This window comes from Taudactylus pleione, unplaced genomic scaffold (genome assembly GCF_031769625.1).
Source record: "Taudactylus pleione unplaced genomic scaffold, aTauple2 ptg000905l, whole genome shotgun sequence".
NCBI lineage: Eukaryota > Metazoa > Chordata > Amphibia > Anura > Myobatrachidae > Taudactylus > Taudactylus pleione.
Window position 1 is genome coordinate 743,265 of NW_028285306.1, and position 19,508 is coordinate 762,772.

A 19,508-nucleotide genomic window follows, 5' to 3' on the forward strand; every position below is an offset into this window, starting at 1 on the left:
CCCTGATGGCCGTAACTAATGCATCTATATATAAAATGAAAATTAGAAGAAGCAACAGGCAGCCCTGTATAGCACCATTAAATATCTTAAGTGATCTAGACCAAAAAATTTGAACCTTAATTCTAGAAGATGGTCAACTATTATAGAGGGTGAGAATTTGCACTTGACACATCAATCCGACACCCAAGTGCATCAGTGTCAATTGTTATGGCGACAGGCTTCCCTCCTCGTTGCCCGTTAGACCCCCTTAATTTTTTTAATGTTGTAATTGCCAAAAACTTTCCTGGAAATTAATGTGCTTACTCGTAGAAAATAGAACATTTTAACAATTCAATAAATAGCTGGCAGAATATACATTTACTTTGCCTTCATATTATTTGAAAAGATTGAATATAATGGCAATAAAAAAAAAAAAAAAAGTCACAGCATAATATTTAGATAAAATATATGTACCAAACCAGCAGCATGAGGCCTAGTGGCCTAATGGATAAGGCATCAGCCTCCGGAGCTGGAGATTGTGGGTTCAAGTCCCATCTGGGTCATCACAACATTTTAATAATTAAACCGTTCATAATGAGAGTTGTATTAACTGAAGCTGCTTTGATATTCGATACAAATTAAAAATGTCTTAATATCATATGAAATAGAAAATTTGCTTATGTGTTATGGTATTCAAAATTAGAAGACAATGTACTAAATTTTGACAAGTTATTTGTACATAAATTTCACATTGGAATTTAAATAAAAATGCACATTTTATGGGTGACTGCACTTATGTGTTATTTCCATATATTAATCAGGCCCCATTTCATGTTTTATTTTTAAATATTCATCTTTGGTGCATGACATAAATTTCAATATGTGGAAAAGTAAAACGTCCCTTTGAAGTCCCGCTTATTATATCTATATATAAGGCTACACCCTTAATTAATTTAAACTTTTTCACATTAGTAGACTCACTGGAGTCTTATTTATGCCTAAATATCTGAAGACAGTAAGTGGACATTGAACATACCTACATTAATATATACTTTATTCCGTTACACCTTACAATTTTGAACAAACACAATAATGAAAGGAGACTGGTTAATAACAGACAGACATAAAGGTGAGAGGGCCCTGCTCGCAGAATTACACTCTATATACATCAGTTTCTGTGTGAGCATTAATAAGAGTCACAGTCACCTCCAATATGTGTAAAGATCTGTTCATTTAGCAATGACTGATTAGTCTCTGCAGTCTCCACCCAAAATGCCTCCAATATCTCCAACGTATAGTTCATTACCATACCTCATTACACAAAACATAATCCAGTCATACAGATTTTTATCTGTCACCGATGATGTTCTGCACTCAGTGTGGAATTCACTGATCACCCATATTCACCCAATTTCAGCCACTGTAAGGGGAATAACATTGCTCTCAATGCCATCTGTCCACAGCCATCCATAATCTTTCCACACTCATCCATCATCTCTCCACACTCATCCATCATCTCTCCACACTCATCCACCATCTTTCCACACTCATCCATCATCTCTCCACACTCATCCATCATCTCTCCACACTCATCCATCATCTTTCCACAGCCATCCATAATCTTTCCACACTCATCCATCATCTCATCTCTCCACACTCATCCATCATCTCTCCACACTCAACCATCATCTCTCCACACTCATCCATCATCTCTCCACACTCATCCATCATCTCTCCACACTCATCCATAATCTTTCCACACTCATCCATCATCTCTCCACACTCATCCATCATCTCTCCACACTCATCCATCATCTTTCCACAGCCATCCATCATCTCTCCACACTCATCCATCATCTCTCCACACTCATCCACCATCTCTCCACACTCATCCATCATCTCTCCACACTCATCCATCATCTCTCCACACTCATCCATCATTCTTTCACCACTTTCATCTATCATCTTTCCATACTCATCCACCACTTTCATCCACCATATTTCCACACTCATCCACCATCTTTCCACATTCATCCACCATCTCTCCACATTCATCCGCCATCTCTCCACATTCATCGTCTCTCCACACTCATCCACCATTCTTTCACCATTCTTTCACCACTTTCATCCACCATTCTTCCACCACTTTCATCCACCATCTTTCCACACTCATCCACCATCTTTCCACACTCATCCACCATTCTTCCACCACTTTCATCCACCATCTTTTCACACTCATCCACCATTCATCCACCATCTTTCCACACTCATCCACCATCTTTCCACACTCATCCATCATCTCTCCACACTCATCCATCATCTCTCCACACTCATCCATCATCTTTCAACAGCCATCCATAATCTCTCCACACTCATCCACCATCTCTCCACACTCATCCACCATCTATCCACACTCATCCATCATCTCTCCACACTCATCCATCATCTCTCCACACTCATCCATCATTCTTTCACCACTTTCATCTATCATCTTTCCACACTCATCCACCACTTTCATCCACCATATTTCCACACTCATCCACCATCTTTCCACATTCATCCACCATCTCTCCACATTCATCCGCCATCTCTCCACATTCATCGTCTCTCCGCACTCATCCACCATTCTTTCACCATTCTTTCACCATTCTTTCACCACTTTCATCCACCATTCTTCCACCACTTTCATCCACCATCTTTCCACACTCATCCACCATCTTTCCACACTCATCCACCATTCTTCCACCACTTTCATCCACCATCTTTTCACACTCATCCACCATTCATCCACCATCTTTCCACACTCATCCACCATCTTTCCACATTCATCCACCATCTCTCCACATTCATCCGCCATCTCTCCACATTCATCGTCTCTCCACACTCATCCACCATTCTTCCACCACTTTCATCCACCATCTTTCTACACTCATCCACCATTCTTCCACCACTTTTATCCACCATCTCTCCACATTCATCCACCATCTCTCCACACTCATCTACCATCTCTCCACATTCATTCACCATCTCTCCACATTCATCCATTGTCTCTCCATCCATTATTCTTCTACCACATTCATCCACCATCTTTCCACACTCATCTAATCTTTCCATGTTCATCTACCATTTTGCCATACTCATCCAAATCCAAACTCGGACTAAGCTCATCCATCATCTCTCTACACATATCTACCATCTTGCCATGCTCATCTGCCATGTTGCCAAACTCATCCACCATCTTGCCACTCTAATCAATCATCTTGCAATACTAATAAGCCATCTTTCATGTTGATCCACCACCTTTCTAAGGTCGTTCACCATTTTTACATATTCATCCACCAGCTTACCATGCTCACCTCCCATCTTGCCACTCCGCCATTCTTACCACTCTCCCCCCATTGTGCCATGCTGATCTGCCATCCTACCATGCTCATGCTCTATTTTTCTATATTGCTCCACCATATTTTCCTGCCCATCCACCATCTTGCCATTGCTCATTCATACACATGTCCATGAAAACAGGCAAGATGGCGCATAAATGCTAGCATCTACACAAACCATGAAGCAGCTCCTCCTGTGCCGACCCCTCGCTCCTCATTTATTACGGATGATAGATGACCCTGCTGTTTTTTAGCTAAGATTTAATGAACGATGACTTCATAATAAAGTGGGAGATCTTCATAACAAATCAAAATCATAATATGAAATTTTGCATTTTTTTGGAATAAAATTAGATTCCAAGCTCCATTCTGATTAAATTCACGCAACACGTTAAAGAATATCTGTGCTTCTGAAAGGTATCTGTAAAGTGTAAGGATGTGCGCCGACCCCCATGTTTTGGTTTTGGATCTGTATCTCTTTCAAGATTTTGGAACTGGATTTGGTTTTGCAAACCACCCTCAAGTGTTTTGGTTTTTGGTTTTGGATCTGGATTTTTAAAAAATAATAAATAGATAAAAAGTTTTAAAAACAGCTAAAATCATGTAATTTATGCAATCCAAAACCCGAAATTCGGATTTAAAATCCGAATTCCAAACTGCAAAAAGATCAGAACCGAGGCCCGGATTTACCCAGATCTCCTCAGGAGATTAGAACGGTGACTCGGATTTACCCAGATTCACGAAATTCAGGTGGATTTGGATTTCTGCAGACCGAACCGCACATCTCTAGTAAAGTGTGATGCACACAACAAACATTCTAATAAGATTTGTAGTGTATAGGTGACAATAAACATAATACATGTGTATATTATATTATATGTATATATATAATATATATATTAGGGGTGAACGGGTTAGGTTCTACTCGGTTCCGTTCGGATTTAAAAACCGAATCTTATTGGCTATCCAAAACTCGTGACAGCTGATAGCCAATAAGATTCGGTTTTTAAATCTGAACGGAACCGAGTAGAACCGAATCCGCTCACCCCTAATATATATATATATATACACACATACACACACCTTATAGTAGTGGTATACGCTGCTAATATTTATTTTATTTCAGGGATTTTAAAGATTTCTGGCAGATTTCCTGGCAGGTCTGGAAATGTGATGAGGAAACGCCTGGACGTTAATGTGTAAAAGATTTTCTGCGCTCCCTGCCCGCTACGACTTACGATACTGGGCTCTGAATGAATCATGTGACACCGGTGGGTGGAGCTTGTTTCTTAAGGTCTTCTGCACAGAGAGGGAGATCAAGCATCAGTATTTTTTATTATTAATAAATACAATTTATTATTTTACTCTGGGCCTGATTCAGATCCTCCCGCAAATACCATCGCAGCTGCGATTTCTCACAGAAAAGCAATCTCACATTCACCGCTCACGCACAAAACCAGAAACATCGGAAACAATGAACGCAGACCCGGCGCCCATCGGCCTTCTGAGCAAGCCTAAGCTGCCGCAGACACGGCGCTCTCCAGACACACAGAGGGCTCTCCTGCTGCCAGTAAGGACGCAGTGGCTAATTTATGCACGCCCAGATAACAGTGCTTAAACGGTCAGACACACCTGCGCTTTTCTAACCACCCCCAGTTACCTCCCCCAAATGCTGACTACCTTTTACCATGGGCTTGATTTGCGAGTGATTCCTCTGTGCGTGCACAGAACAATCACTGGCGCAATGGCAAGCAAGCGCTCAATCTGCGCAAATATCGGCTTTGCGTGCGGATACAAATGCGGCCCTATATAAAATACATGAGATAAGAAGCGCGATGTTTACTTATTGTTTTCATTAACATAAATACCGGTATTAGGGAAAAGGAAGGTGAGTACACAGGTCAATAAACAATTATAAAGTTTCCTTTAACAAAACGCATACCTTCAAAACATCCACATTAAAGTTACAATCAGATTCCGCACCTTACACAAATGCGCTGTAACTTTTCTTTAACATCGTTTAATACACAGGGGTCTAGTTACTAAGCAGTGTTAGGAGACAGAGTGATAAGGTACCAGCCAATCAGCTCCCAACTGTAATTTTTCAAACACAGCCTGTGAGATGACAGTTGGGAGCTGATTGGCTGATACCTTATCACTTTTCACTCTGTCTCCTAACACTGCTTAGTGAATAGACCCCTAAATATTGATAATAGAGTTCTGTGTGCTGTATATGCCATACACATGTGGATGTATTTAGGAGCACTCGAGTTGAGACTTCAGATAATAATTATAATCCCGAGTCCAGGCAGCTGTATACAGTACAGTCATTTACTATGGCCTGATTGCCAGATGGAGAAATATAAAATGAGTTTATTGTGCAGATCCAGCTGTTCGAGCACGAGAAGCCAGAACACATGTGAAATCCGGCTGCTCCGTCCCTTACTGCGATCTTTGTGAGACCATCGGCCGATTTATTTCCCCCTTTGACAGAAGATCTTATCAGTCCAGATCAGATTTTGAGGAGAGGCCGCGCAGGGTGGAAGGCTGACCAACTGAAGGTGGATGCTAATGAGTTGATCTCATTGCTCAGCTCGAGAGCCAAGAGACAGGGCCACAGTCCAGTTTGGTATCATGTGATTGGCCGAATTTGCCAAAATCCATCTGTTCACCTTTCTTGCAATCAATTCCAAAAACATATTCGGATATATAATGGCAGTCAAAGGATAAGCACAACACAGTTCCATGAAAGTCATCTTTCCAGTGCATTTTCCAATTATACCAATGGATCATTTCCAGGTATTGCAACCATGCTGGGCCCAGACATGCGATGATATTGGACTAAATGCCAGTATTGGGAACCGCCAAACTTACTCAACTAAACAGTTGTTTGCAGACTCCCCGAGATACAAAGAATCAAATATAGAATATGGGGACCACTGTGAGACAAGAACACATGTAGAGAACATATTTTGGTTTGTTATAGTGCCGGCGGGCAATTTGCCAGCCCAATCATGACTGTAGCAATACGTTTCCAGGAATTGGTATGAAATACCGCCGGCCGCATGGTTCGATTCCCGGCAGCGGCAGCCCGACATCAGCAGAGATCCCGGCAGCGGCAGCCCGACAACCAGCATAGATCCCGGCAGCGGCAGCCCGACAGCGCTGGAAATCCCGATCGTGGATAGGTAAGTAGTGTCTAACCTAACCCCCCTAACCCTAACCCTCCTTAGGGGTGCCTAACCCTAACCTCCCCCCCAAGTGCCTAACCCTAATCCCCCCTCTAAGTGCCTAACCCTAAACCACCCCCTTCCCCGCTGCCTAACCCTAAGTCCCCCCCAGGGTACCTAACCCTAACCCTCCCTCCCCCTAGCCTAACCCTAACCCTCCCGGGGGGGTGCCTAACCCTAAGTCCCCCCCCGGGGTGCCTAACCCTAACCCTCCCTCCCCCTAGCCTAACCCTAACCCTCCCGGGGGGGTACCTAACCCTAAGTCCCCCCCGGGAGCCCTAAACCTAACCCTCCCCCCCCGCGGCTGTCCGCTCGCGGCGCCCGGCATCACTACGATCGGGATGCCGGGCGCTGGTCTCTACATTTAGACGCCCGGCATTTCACCCTTGCCGGGATATGACAGTCGCGAAGCCGGCTGCCGGTATTTAGGCAGTCGGCTTCCCGATTGCTTCCCGTTTCCATGTCCTGTGCAAACATCCGCTGCCCACCACTTCTAGAACATGTGACATGACATCACAAGGAGGGGGCTGGTGCCATTCCAGGTACCCGACAAGCAATAGAAGGGTGTCACTTGGGCCGCAGCCGTACTGCCCACTCAGCCATGCGTCCTGGATGGCGGCACCAGTTGCACACAGCACATTATAGCCCTGAGCCCAAACCTCTTGTGTTTCTATAGTACCTAGGGACTGACAGAGCATTCAGGTGTCTTTCAAGCAATTGGAGTACAATTTTACCCCCCCATAGTGTGTGCATTCCATAACATTTGGTTGTTGCCTTCCCAGAATGTCGAGCAGGACTTTGTATTCTACACAAAAGTTTATTGTTTGCATAAAAGACTGCATACGAAAGAAAACAGCCACCCTGTCTGCACTTCGGCTGGTTCTCAAGACGAGGTAAAGAGTTGTTTTTGTCTGGCTTGTAATTCATTCCATCCAGAAGCTTCCACTTCTGCATCCTGCTCCAAGGATCGGTCATGGCGGAGGACGGCTCGTGTTTGTGGAAGTAATAACTGTGATATAAAGGGAGTTCTGATTCAGTTCCGTGTGTGACCTTGAGGAACCAGGAGCTGTGCCAGCTGCAGATGGAAGCCAGGTCAGATACGGATGTTTGAGTCACAGCCCGAGAGCCGTGGGCATGTTTTCCCTCAGAGGCAGAAAAAGTGGGTGGTGGACAAGCGATGCCAATCTATTAACTAGGAACAGAACCAAACATGACTTTATATTACCAGGATATGAGACATGTGTGCCCCTATTAATGGTCTCACTCCCACCACCACAGACCACAGATGGTTCATAGTCATGGAGTGTAGGAGTCGGCGTTGTCTAATGACGCTTTGTCTCTTGGCCTAAACTAACTTCACACCTGACACATTGGACCTGATTCCTCTATGTTTGCACCTATTCCTGGTGCAAGATAATTGTCTAACTCAGCCGTAATTACTCTTACACCTAACTCTGCATTGCACGCAGTTCCAGCAATGCACCCTCGCCCTCACGAGACTTAGCATACATGCGCATGCCCTGTTAGAGATGTGCGCGGACTCCCGTGTTTTGTTTACGGTTCTGGATAAATCTTCGTGTTTTGGTTTCGAATCTGCTTTTTTTTAAAAAATAAAATAAATAAAGCAGCTTAAATCATGTAACTCGGACCTGTTTACATGCGATCCAAAACCCGAGCTCGGCTTTTCAAACCAAGTTCTGAGCTGGCCGTGAAAAAGAGCCGGGACTCGATTCGACTCAGCACCCCAAAGTGATTCCGAACTTGGACTTTGTTAGACTCGGAACCCCTAAATTCAGTTGTTGTCGGTTCTCTGGGAACCAAACCGGCACATCTCTACCTGGTACCAGTCAGTTACGCCCCTACAGCTACAGATGGAGACATGACTGCGATGTGTACGACTCAGCAGCGCCCGTACTTGCCTGCGCTTGGCTGCGGAGTAAGCGCAGAGCGAGAACACACAAGATCCGTCCGCAGAACCGACCTGTACTCTTCATCAGCCTCTCTACATCCGATTCTGTATTACAGTCCAGGTTATGAGCTGCGTTATAACGGAGAGATGAAATGCCGCCACTCTCTCACTACGTCACCGGGACGGGACTGAAACAATGTTTTTGTTTTGAACTCCGAAAATTAGGACGTTTTTACGAACTGTCAGCTCCTGGGCAACATTATTGATTGTTTACTGCTTCTTATTGCACTCCAGGTCCTCAGCCGCAGAGGGTCTGATTCAGAGCCGGACGCTATTTGCGCTCGTTCGTTCAGAAAAAGGGGGTGGCTATTTAAATGAACCGTTCGCTCTTTGCGGTCTGTTCACGCCTCTATGTCTGAACGAGCGAACAAAACATGCGGTCGTATTTTGGAAAAATACGCCCCCTGGCCGTTCGCACCCTACGTCATGTCCGCTATTTAATAGATTAATCGAGTACATCGAACAGCGTATGAACTGCTCGCTATTCTTGTGGTTGGTTTTTCCTACCGCAATCATGCGAGCAGTTCTGACTATAAAATAACCAAGTGACGTGGTCAATGACGCTGCTGTATTAATTATGCACACCCATAAAACGCCCGTTTTGACCTTTAGGCACGCCTGCGTTCTGATTTCCACTCCCCGTTTTCAAGCACCTTCCCCTGTTACCACCCACATACGCCTCCTCCTGTCACTCAAAATAGCAGGCATTCGCTATTTAGCGAGCACACGATTTTCGGCCGCACTGACTGGTTCGCACATGCGTATTACAAACCGTACGCATGCGCAGATGTGCAAACATCGCTCGGAACGAACGAGCGGCCGCTTACGAGCGGCTCTGAATGAAGCCCAGAGACCGGATTTACTACCTCATGGTAAATCGAGTTTCATACAGCTAGTGCGGGGAATCCGTGCGTCTGCAAGCGGGAAGCCGTGCCACCTACTGATTTTACGCCAGCTGCTGCAAACTGTCCTCATTAATATAGGCACACGCGCCAGCCCATGCTAGGTGGAAGAGATCCATCAGACATAGGCTGCCCTTCGCCGTACAAACGACTCATGGAGCTTTACATACACGCCCACGACACCCCCACAAGTTGGAACACTTTAGTGCGATCACATTGTTGCTGCCCAGTTCCTGCCCTGAAGCGCTCATTTTCACGCAAAGACAGATCCGGCCAAGTTTCGTCTGCCGCCCGGCGATCGTATGCAAATGCTAGATTCAGCCTTCCCCCTTGTCTTCAATCACCGCTGGGGGTTCTGAACAATCCACCATCGGCGCACAATTGCTCGCACCATTGACACTTGCACCAGTTCTATGGCAGCTGCAGTGTCTCCGTCTGAACGTGGCTTTTGTGGCTGCGGTCCTGCTTCTGAGAACGCAGTCGCTCTCACTGACAAGCCAGCGACATTTCCATAATTAGCCCCTGAGATGGATTTTTTTGTGCGTTCACTACAGGCCGCTTCCCAGTCACCGCCCAGGATCGCTTATCACTTTGTCTCGCGATTTCCCATACACTACAGCGCAGTTGTGCATACACACAGGGTAACGCATGCGCCGTAGGGGTTTTCAGGATATTTTTCGCACATGTGCAATAGCAGATAATCCTTCAATTACAGGAACATCGGCAATGCCTGCAGTTAGCGTGCGCCTCTAAATCAGGACTAACATTTTTTAATAACATCACCAGTATATAATATTGACAATTTTGTTGGCAGGGGCCCCACCAACCTTAATACGGCCCTTTGCAAGGCACTACAGATCCCCATACTTGCCGACTATCTGGCTGCCCCTTCCGGGAGGGAGCAGCCAGATCGGCATTACTGCGGGGTCGTGGCCAGCAAACGGGGGCAGGGCCGGCCATATGAGACATTTTGTGGGCGGAGCAGGGGCGGAGCCACGTGAGCGCATCATTTTGGCCCCGCCCCCGCTACACACTGCCGATATTACAGGCAGTGTGATATAGGGAGCGGTGCCAAAATGACGCGAATCGCGTCACCGCGCCCTTCGCTGCCGGGGGTTTTACAAACAATTGGGGTGGGCCAGGAGGGGTCGGCGGCAGCCGGGAGACTTGCCTGCCTTCCCGGGAGGTCGGGAGAGGCACCTGATTTTCGGGAGGCTCCTGAACAAATCGGGAGGGTAGGTAAGTATGCAGATCCCTATGTGTCTAATTATCACCTGGATGTCCCCCGGCAGCCTTTACAGTACCCGTGAATGTCACAGATAGTACCGCTGGGGATATAGGTACCTCAGGTTGAGAACCAAAGTTTAGCGCTCAGTAAAGGGGTTATGTTCTCCTTTCAGTATTCAACAAACAACAGTAGACTAAGTTTACCGCTGATTGTCACTCTACAGCATACGCCAGCTCTAGATGGCGAGAGCAATACGGTCCCCTTTGCTGGCAATGGAGACCAGCAGTGGCTCCCACACTCTTGGATGAGGGGGGCTGCCGCTAACCATGTCGCCGCTGCTTGTACTGCGGGAGGAGAGGAGGAGACTGCGCATGAGCGGTAGTGGGAGCACATGTGGTCCCTAGATGGCGGGTAGGGCTGCCTTATAGACAGAGGAGCAGCTTGCTACTGGAAGGACGCTCTCCGCTAATCGCAGCCCAGACTGGCAGTCCCAGGGGGAGAAATCACCTCCCAACGGGTGTGTGATTGGCAGGTAGTGCTTCCAATGGGAAGTCACAGTGCAGTCACGGACGGCAACTGGCTGGGGGGTCTACAGCCCTGCAGCCACCATGGATGGGGACCCAGAGCAGCCTTTCCTGCTTCAGTGAAGCCTTTCAGGCACTACCATGTCCCTTCTGGGTGGAACTGTCATGCACATGCTCAGACTGACCATCGCACATGGGCATGACACAGAAGCCCGTCGCTGGCAGCGTTAGGCGGTCAGCAAATGAGCGAGGGATGCCGCCGATGAGGGGGACATCGGTGGACCTCACCGGCAGGGTAAGTAATATTAAATACCAACGGTATATTCGTTAATATCAGTGCAATACTAAACTAATTATGCCACTGGCATTAAAATTCGTTATAAATTGGTGCTATATTGTATTTGTTTTTTACATGTTTGTCCCGAACACGAAGTAAAATATGAGTTTTGTGTATCTGGGTAGAGATGAATAACAAACAACTTTCTGATAAATGGCTCTGACTTAGTGCTACAAGTATGTTCCAGCGACATCATTTCCAGGATGTATATAGGATAGCAGCGAGCTGATAATTACATGGCGCACACAGAACACTGTGGCTGGCAGATTCCTATCTATGCTATGTTACTCTCACAGTCAATTGCTACACAGGAAATACTGACTCAGGACATGTATATAACTCTCAATGTAAAGCGATTTAATCCCATCTCTGGGAGAAAACAAACCCGGACATTGAGAAATACTTTGCTGCAGACATTTCCATCATCTGTTGTGCAACATATTATGTATATAAACCAACGTTCCGAAAATACCCCGACCTGTGTGATTATTACAGCAGTTACATAATGTCTATGTACAGTATATAAACCAACGTTCCGAAAATACCCCGACCTGTGTGATTATTACAGCAGTTACATAATGTCTATGTACAGTATATAAACCAAAGTTCTGAAAATACCCCGACCTGTGTGATTGTTACAGCAGTTACATAATGTCTATGGACAGTATATAAACCAACGTTCCGAAATTACCCCGACCTGTGTGATTATTACAGCAGTTACATAATGTCTATGTACAGTATATAAACCAACGTTCCGAAAATACCCCGACCTGTGTGATTATTACAGCAGTTACATAATGTCTATGTACAGTATATAAAGTATAAACCAACGTTCCATAAATACCCCGACCTGTGTGATTATTACAGCAGTTACATAATGTCTATGTACAGTATATAAACGAACGTTCCGAAAATACCCCGACCTGTGTGATTATTACAGCAGTTACATAATGTCTATGTACAGTATATAAACCAACGTTCCATAAATACACTGACCTGTGTGATTATTACAGCAGTTACATTATGTCTATGTACAGTATATAAACCAACGTTCCGAAAATACCCCGACCTGTGCGATTATTACAGCAGTTACATAATGTCTATGTACAGTATATAAACCAACGTTCTGAAAATACCCCAACCTGTGTGATTATTACAGCAGTTACATAATGTCTATGTACAGTATATATAAACCAACGTTCTGAAAATACCCCGACCTGTGTGATTATTACAGCAGTTACATAATGTCTATGTACAGTATATAAACCAAAGTTCTGAAAATACCCCGACCTGTGTGATTGTTACAGCAGTTACATAATGTCTATGTACAGAATATAAACCAATGTTCCGAAATTACCCCGACCTGTGTGATTATTACAGCAGTTACATAATGTCTATGTACAGAATATAAACCAACGTTCCGAAAATACCCCGACCTGTGTGATTATTACAGCAGTTACATAATGTCTATGTACAGTATGTAAACGAACGTTCCGAAAATACCCCAACCTGTGTGATTATTACAGCAGTTACATAATGTCTATGTACAGTATATAAACCAACGTTCCATAAATACCCCGACCTGTGTGAATATTACAGCAGTTACATAATGTCTATGTACAGTATATAAACCAACGTTCCATAAATACCCCGACCTGTGTGATTATTACAGCAGTAACATAATGTCTATGTACAGTATATAAACCAACGTTCCGAAAATACCCCGACCTGTGTGATTATTACAGCAGTTACATAATGTCTATGTACAGTATATAAACCAACGTTCTGAAAATACCCCAACCTGTGTGATTATTACAGCAGTTACATAATGTCTATGTACAGTATATAAACCAACGTTCAGAAAATACCCCGACCTGTGTGATTATTACAGAAGTTACATAATGTCTATGTACAGTATATAAACCAACGTTCCGAAAATACCCCGACCTGTGTGATTATTACAGCAGTTACATAATGTCTATGTACAGAATATAAACCAACGTTCCGAAAATACCCCGACCTGTGTGATTGTTACAGCAGTTACATAATGTCTGTGTACACTACAGTATATAAACCAACGTTCTGAAAATACCCCGACCTGTGTGATTATTACAGCAGTTACATAATGTCTATGTACAGTATATAAACCAACGTTCTGAAAATACCCCGACCTGTGTGATTATTACAGCAGTTACATAATGTCTATGTACAGTATATAAACCAACGTTCCGAAAACACCCCGACCTGTGTGATTATTACAGCAGTTACATAATGTCTATGTACAGTATATAAACCAACGTTCCGAAAATACCCCGACCTGTGTGATTATTACAGCAGTTACATAATGTCTATGTACAGTATATAAACCAACGTTCCGAAATTACCCCGACCTGTGTGATTATTACAGCATTACATAATGTCTATGTACAGTATATAAACCAACGTTCTGAAAATACCCCGACCTGTGTGATTATTACAGCAGTTACATAATGTCTATGTACAGAATATAAACCAATGTTCCGAAATTACCCCGACCTGTGTGATTATTACAGCAGTTACATAATGTCTATGTACTGTATATAAACCAACATTCCGAAAATACCCCGACCTGTGTGATTATTACAGCAGTTACATAATGTCTATGTACAGTATATAAACCAACGTTCCGAAAATACCCCGACCTGTGTGATTGTTACAGCAGTTACATAATGTCTATGTAGAGTAGTTACACTACAGCACATGCAGATTCTTTCTGGGATAAACAGAACCTTTCTGATAGATTTGCTGACTATGGGGCCCATTTATTAATGCGATGCGATCTGGGCGCAATATTATATATTACAGGATACCATCATACCGCCCTGATGTAACAAAAAACAGATCCATGGACAGGGGCTCTGAAAGGAGCTGTGATGCGCTGGGAGTGAAGTGACCATATCAGCGGCCTCTTCACTTCTGTGCCGGAACTTTAGCGCATGAACGGTATATTGCCCATGTATGTGCCGTGGCCATAGCCAGGGGAGGTTTCCTATGGAACCCCCTCCCTGTAGTTTTTTGCGATTTATAGCCCATAGGCTACAGCAGCTAACACCATCTTCAGATGGCCTTAGCTGTGGGGGACAGTCTCCATAATGCATTGCATTCCGGACGTTGGTAAATATGGCAGCATTGCATCCCACATAGAAACCTATGGGGGTTAGGGCTGCCAGTGGGAACACCTGCTGCCGTCCCTCTGTCCTACATTCAGGGGATACAAAATATTTGCGGTTACCTTTCGAAAACGGGTGTTTTCGGGGAATAAGCCGCAAATATTTATTGATAAATGGGTCCCTATGGGTGTAATATGGGATTAGGGCCTGGTCACTGATTATTACTTGTGCGACAAACAAGCCCTATTACTGAAAACACAGCACCGCCACCCTCATAAATGAGACCTACCTCCATAGCGCATTACTATACCAATCACCTATCTACTTGTGGTACACTATACCGATATCTCCTTGTAAAATGTACAGAGGATGGGTGGGGAGGATCTGACTGGCTCTTAAATGACTGTGGGTAAACCTAGTGGTGGGACTACCACTAGTGATGTGTGCTCTCTGGCTATTTACCCTCAGGCCCCATAGTAACTAGCTGCACCTCCTCCAGCCACCTTTCTTACTATCCCACTCCCCTGTCATAGGGGTTAATCTTTTAAAGTACAATGCTCCTCTTGCTGGTGATCAGGACGCCGATAGGGGAGGAATCGACTACTACTTAGGTGGGCCCAGGCCGGCTGGAGGGGCTCGGCCACCCGCGCACGCAGGGGGGTTTCCGAGTACCTATAAACCCCCCCCCTGCCCAACCCGGCAAGTAGCGCTGCTGAACAAAATATCTATTTTTTTGTAATTTTTTTTTCAAAGATTGACACTGCCTGGGCTGGCTGTAGGGGAAGCTGCAGCGCGCAAGCTCCTCCCAGTCAGTCCCCAGGCCGGGCACCGTGATCCGGATGACTCAGCGCCTCATGCCGCCCTGGACACACTGTCACTGCCAGCGGCTGTGGAGTTCTGGAGCTGTCAGCCGCAAGATGTAGGTGGCCGCCGCCAGGTGTCTCCCCTCCCGGGGGGGATAATATTTATTGTTTAAGCGGCTGATGACTCAGACTGACTGAGTACTGCTGTATGTCGGGGGAGCGCCGGGGGTCTTGCGGGCGGTGGCGGCGGGGGGCGGGGGCTAGCAGTAATATTTTTTGAATGATGGCCACTCTCTACTGCTCTGTGTATGGGGGGGCAGCCAGGAGGGGACAATATGTATTAATATAATTCCATTCGACTGCTCCATGTATTTGCGATGGGGGGATGGAGGGGGGAGGATAATATTTATTAGATTATGCCAGCTGTCTGCTGTATGTTATTCCCGGGGGGTGGGGGAATGGGAGGAATCCTCCAATCACCCCATACCCCTGGAATAACATACAGCTCTGCATAATCTAATACATAGTATCCTCCTATTAAAACACTTGAAGTACACAATAAAGTGTATGTTGCAGGCTTATTCTGGTTAGATGTTTTTGTCATTGGGTCTGTAACCAATTATTTGGAAACCCCCCTTTCAAAATCCTGCGTTTGCCACTGCCGGGGGTAGCTCGGGTCAGCCCACTACCAATGGCCATTACTGTATAGCAACGTAGCGGCACATCGGGCAGTGAGAAAGTGGAGAGTGCTGCTGCTATACAGATGCAGCCATCAGTAGTGGCCAGAAAGGAGAAGTGATACGGGTGGGGGCTATCACACTGATTACCCTCCCCCTTCTGTGCTGAGTGCATGGCACCGCTAAGTAGTTTCTTACATTTTTTGGGGGGAGGAGACGTGGCAACACCTCCCAGATCTGGCCCAGTACCCGGGTCCGTCAGCTCTAGATGGCCCTGCTGGTGATGTACATATGTGTGCTGCCCTGTTGTTAAACCGGCTCTAACCAATACTGATGACGGCTACTTTGACAGGCGGAGGCGGTATGAGCCATAGATACGGACCACCTTGAATACAGATGGATTTTCACTTTTTTTTTTTTCTTGCATGCAGCTCTAAAAAAGTCTCATAAAGAGAAACTATGGAGCCGCCCTGGTCAGGATTCACTGCCGCAAGTTCCTTACTGAAATATACACTAAAATTCATTGGGCCAGATGCACTAAGCTCTGAAAAGTGATAAACTGGAAAGTGATAAACCAGCAGCCACTCAGCTCCCAACTGTCATTTTTCAAACACATCCTGTAACATGACAGTTAGGAGCTGAGTGGCTGCTGGTTTATCACTCTCCGGTTTATCACTTTTCAGAGCTTAGTACATCTCTTCATTTTGAAAAATATCTTGGGAGGCCTAAAGAAATGTGAGCAAAGCAAAAAAAAACCTTGTTATAAAGAGCTGTAAAAAAAAAAAAAAAGGTGTAAAGGATCACTACTGAGCATTAGGAAGATTACAGGATTGCCTACATCAAAACTGTTAAAGATACATTTATCAACCAACTAACACGTCTTCTTGTTTATTGGTTTTCTATATTATTGCCAGGAAAAGCAACATTTTTTTATTTCCCAAAAAAAAGTCTGCACCTCATTAACGTGTCTGACGCTTGTGATGTGGGAAAAGTGGACGCCATAAGTAGAATCCATATGGATTCTGTATATCAAAGTTATTGTAGGTTGAATATTTCATTATTTGTTACTTTGCTTTAAATTCAGTCAGAGTTTTAAGATGCAGTAATGTGATGAAAAGTCCTGGGCGAAGTTTTGCTAACGAAAGAAAGTTTTTGCTGTAAAGATCAGAAACTTCTTACAGGAGATCCCTGATTGCAGATACATTGTAACACACCACAGTAATTCATCTTTTCGACCGGCGAGTTTCCGTATAACCGGACAAAAAAAAGTTACTTATCATTTTGCGGCGATAGTAAAGATTCTCTATCGCGTCTTATTCGCAGGGACACAAATCTTCCACTGCTGCAAATTAACAAGAAAGATTTGCTGCATTAGCCGAGCGATGCCCCCCCCCCCCCTCATACTGGCTGGCAGTGGTAAGAGGAGACTCGCCACTCTGCCATCCAGTCCTGGCCACTGGCATCCCAATGGTACTAAGTATTAGGGTTAGGTGGAGGTTTAGGGTTATGGCTTAGGCACTGGATTCTTACTGTCGGGATGCCGTACCCAACCCATATGTGAGGTACATAGGGGAATATGAATGGGCAGTCAGGTAGGATGTACACAATCCTTCTGTAGCCCTACTTTGCATTGTAAGTATTACTGTATATTTTCTAATACAATAAGCAGCCAAGCCCCATTGGTCAGTCATTTCTTCCTCCGCCATGACCTGCCCCTGCTGTACACTGTACACTTTCTTATATAATGACATGATGTTATCACACCTCTGCTCCGATTTCAACGCTCATTATATGATACAGCAGAACCGTAACTAGACTTTTTGGTGCCCTGTGCCAGAGAGAGCATTGGCGCTACCCCCCCCTCCCCCACATTTTTTAAATAGGGACATAATATAGTGCACCTGAGAGAGGGCCATGGCCTCATGGGGGGGGGGGGGGGAAGGGCCAGGGAAGAGATAGGAGAGGCCAGGAGATGCTGGGGATAAATAGGGACATAATATAGTGCACCTGAGAGAGGGCCATGGCCTCATGGGGAAGGGCCAGGGAAGAGATAGGAGAGGCCAGGAGATGCTGGGGATAAATAGGGACATAATATAGTGCACCTGAGAGAGGGCCATGGCCTCATGGGGAAGGGCCAGGGAAGAGATAGGGGAGGCCAGGAGATGCTGGGGATAAATAGGGACATAATATAGTGCACCTGAGAGAGGGCCATGGCCTCATGGGGAAGGGCCAGGGAAGAGATAGGGGGGCCAGGAGATGCTGGGGATAAATAGGGACATAATATAGTGCACCTGAGAGAGGGCCATGGCTTCATGGGGAAGGGCCAGGGAAGAGATAGGGGAGGCCAGGAGATGCTGGGGATAAATAGGGACATAATATAGTGCACCTGAGAGAGGGCCAGGGCCTCATGGGGAAGGGCCAGGGAAGAGATAGGAGAGGCCAGGAGATGCTGGGGATAAATTGGGACATAAGATAGTGCACCTGAGAGAGGACCATGGCCTCATGGGGAAGGGCCAGGGAAGAGATAGGAGAGGCCAGGAGATGCTGGGGATAAATAGGGACATAATATAGTGCACCTGAGAGAGGGCCATGGCCTCATGGGGAAGGGCCAGGGAAGAGATAGGGGGGCCAGGAGATGCTGGGGATAAATAGGGACATAATATAGTGCACCTGAGAGAGGGCCATGGCTTCATGGGGAAGGGCCAGGGAAGAGATAGGGGAGGCCAGGAGATGCTGGGGATAAATAGGGACATAATATAGTGCACCTGAGAGAGGGCCAGGGCCTCATGGGGAAGGGCCCGGGAAGAGATAGGAGAGGCCAGGAGATGCTGGGGATAAATAGGGACATAAGATAGTGCACCTGAGAGAGGACCATGGCCTCATGGGGAAGGGCCAGGGAAGAGATAGGAGAGGCCAGGAGATGCTGGGGATAAATAGGGACATAATATAGTGCACCTGAGAGAGGGCCATGGCCTCATGGGGAAGGGCCAGGGAAGAGATAGGGGAGGCCAGGAGATGCTAGGGATAAATAGGGACATAATATAGTGCACCTGAGAGAGGGCCATGGCCTCATGGGGAAGGGCCAGGGAAGAGATAGGGGAGGCCAGGAGATGCTGGGGATAAATAGGGACATAATATAGTGCACCTGAGAGAGGGCCATGGCCTCACGGGGAAGGGCCAGGGAAGAGATAGGGGAGGCCAGGAGATGCTGGGGATAAATAGGGACATAATATAGTGCACCTGAGAGAGGGCCATGGCCACATGGGGAAACACCAGGGAAGAGATAGGGGAGGCCAGGAGATGCTGGGGATAAATAGGGACATAATATAG

The 19,508-nt window shown here is 45.8% G+C and overlaps 1 non-coding gene across 1 annotated transcript; it reads left to right on the forward strand.

Moving 5' to 3' along the window:
• Positions 1-469: 469 nt before the first annotated feature.
• TRNAR-CCG (transfer RNA arginine (anticodon CCG)) lies at positions 470-542 on the forward strand. The gene has a single exon. It is a non-coding gene; the product is annotated as a tRNA-Arg (tRNA).
• The last annotated feature ends 18,966 nt before the right edge of the window (positions 543-19,508 follow it).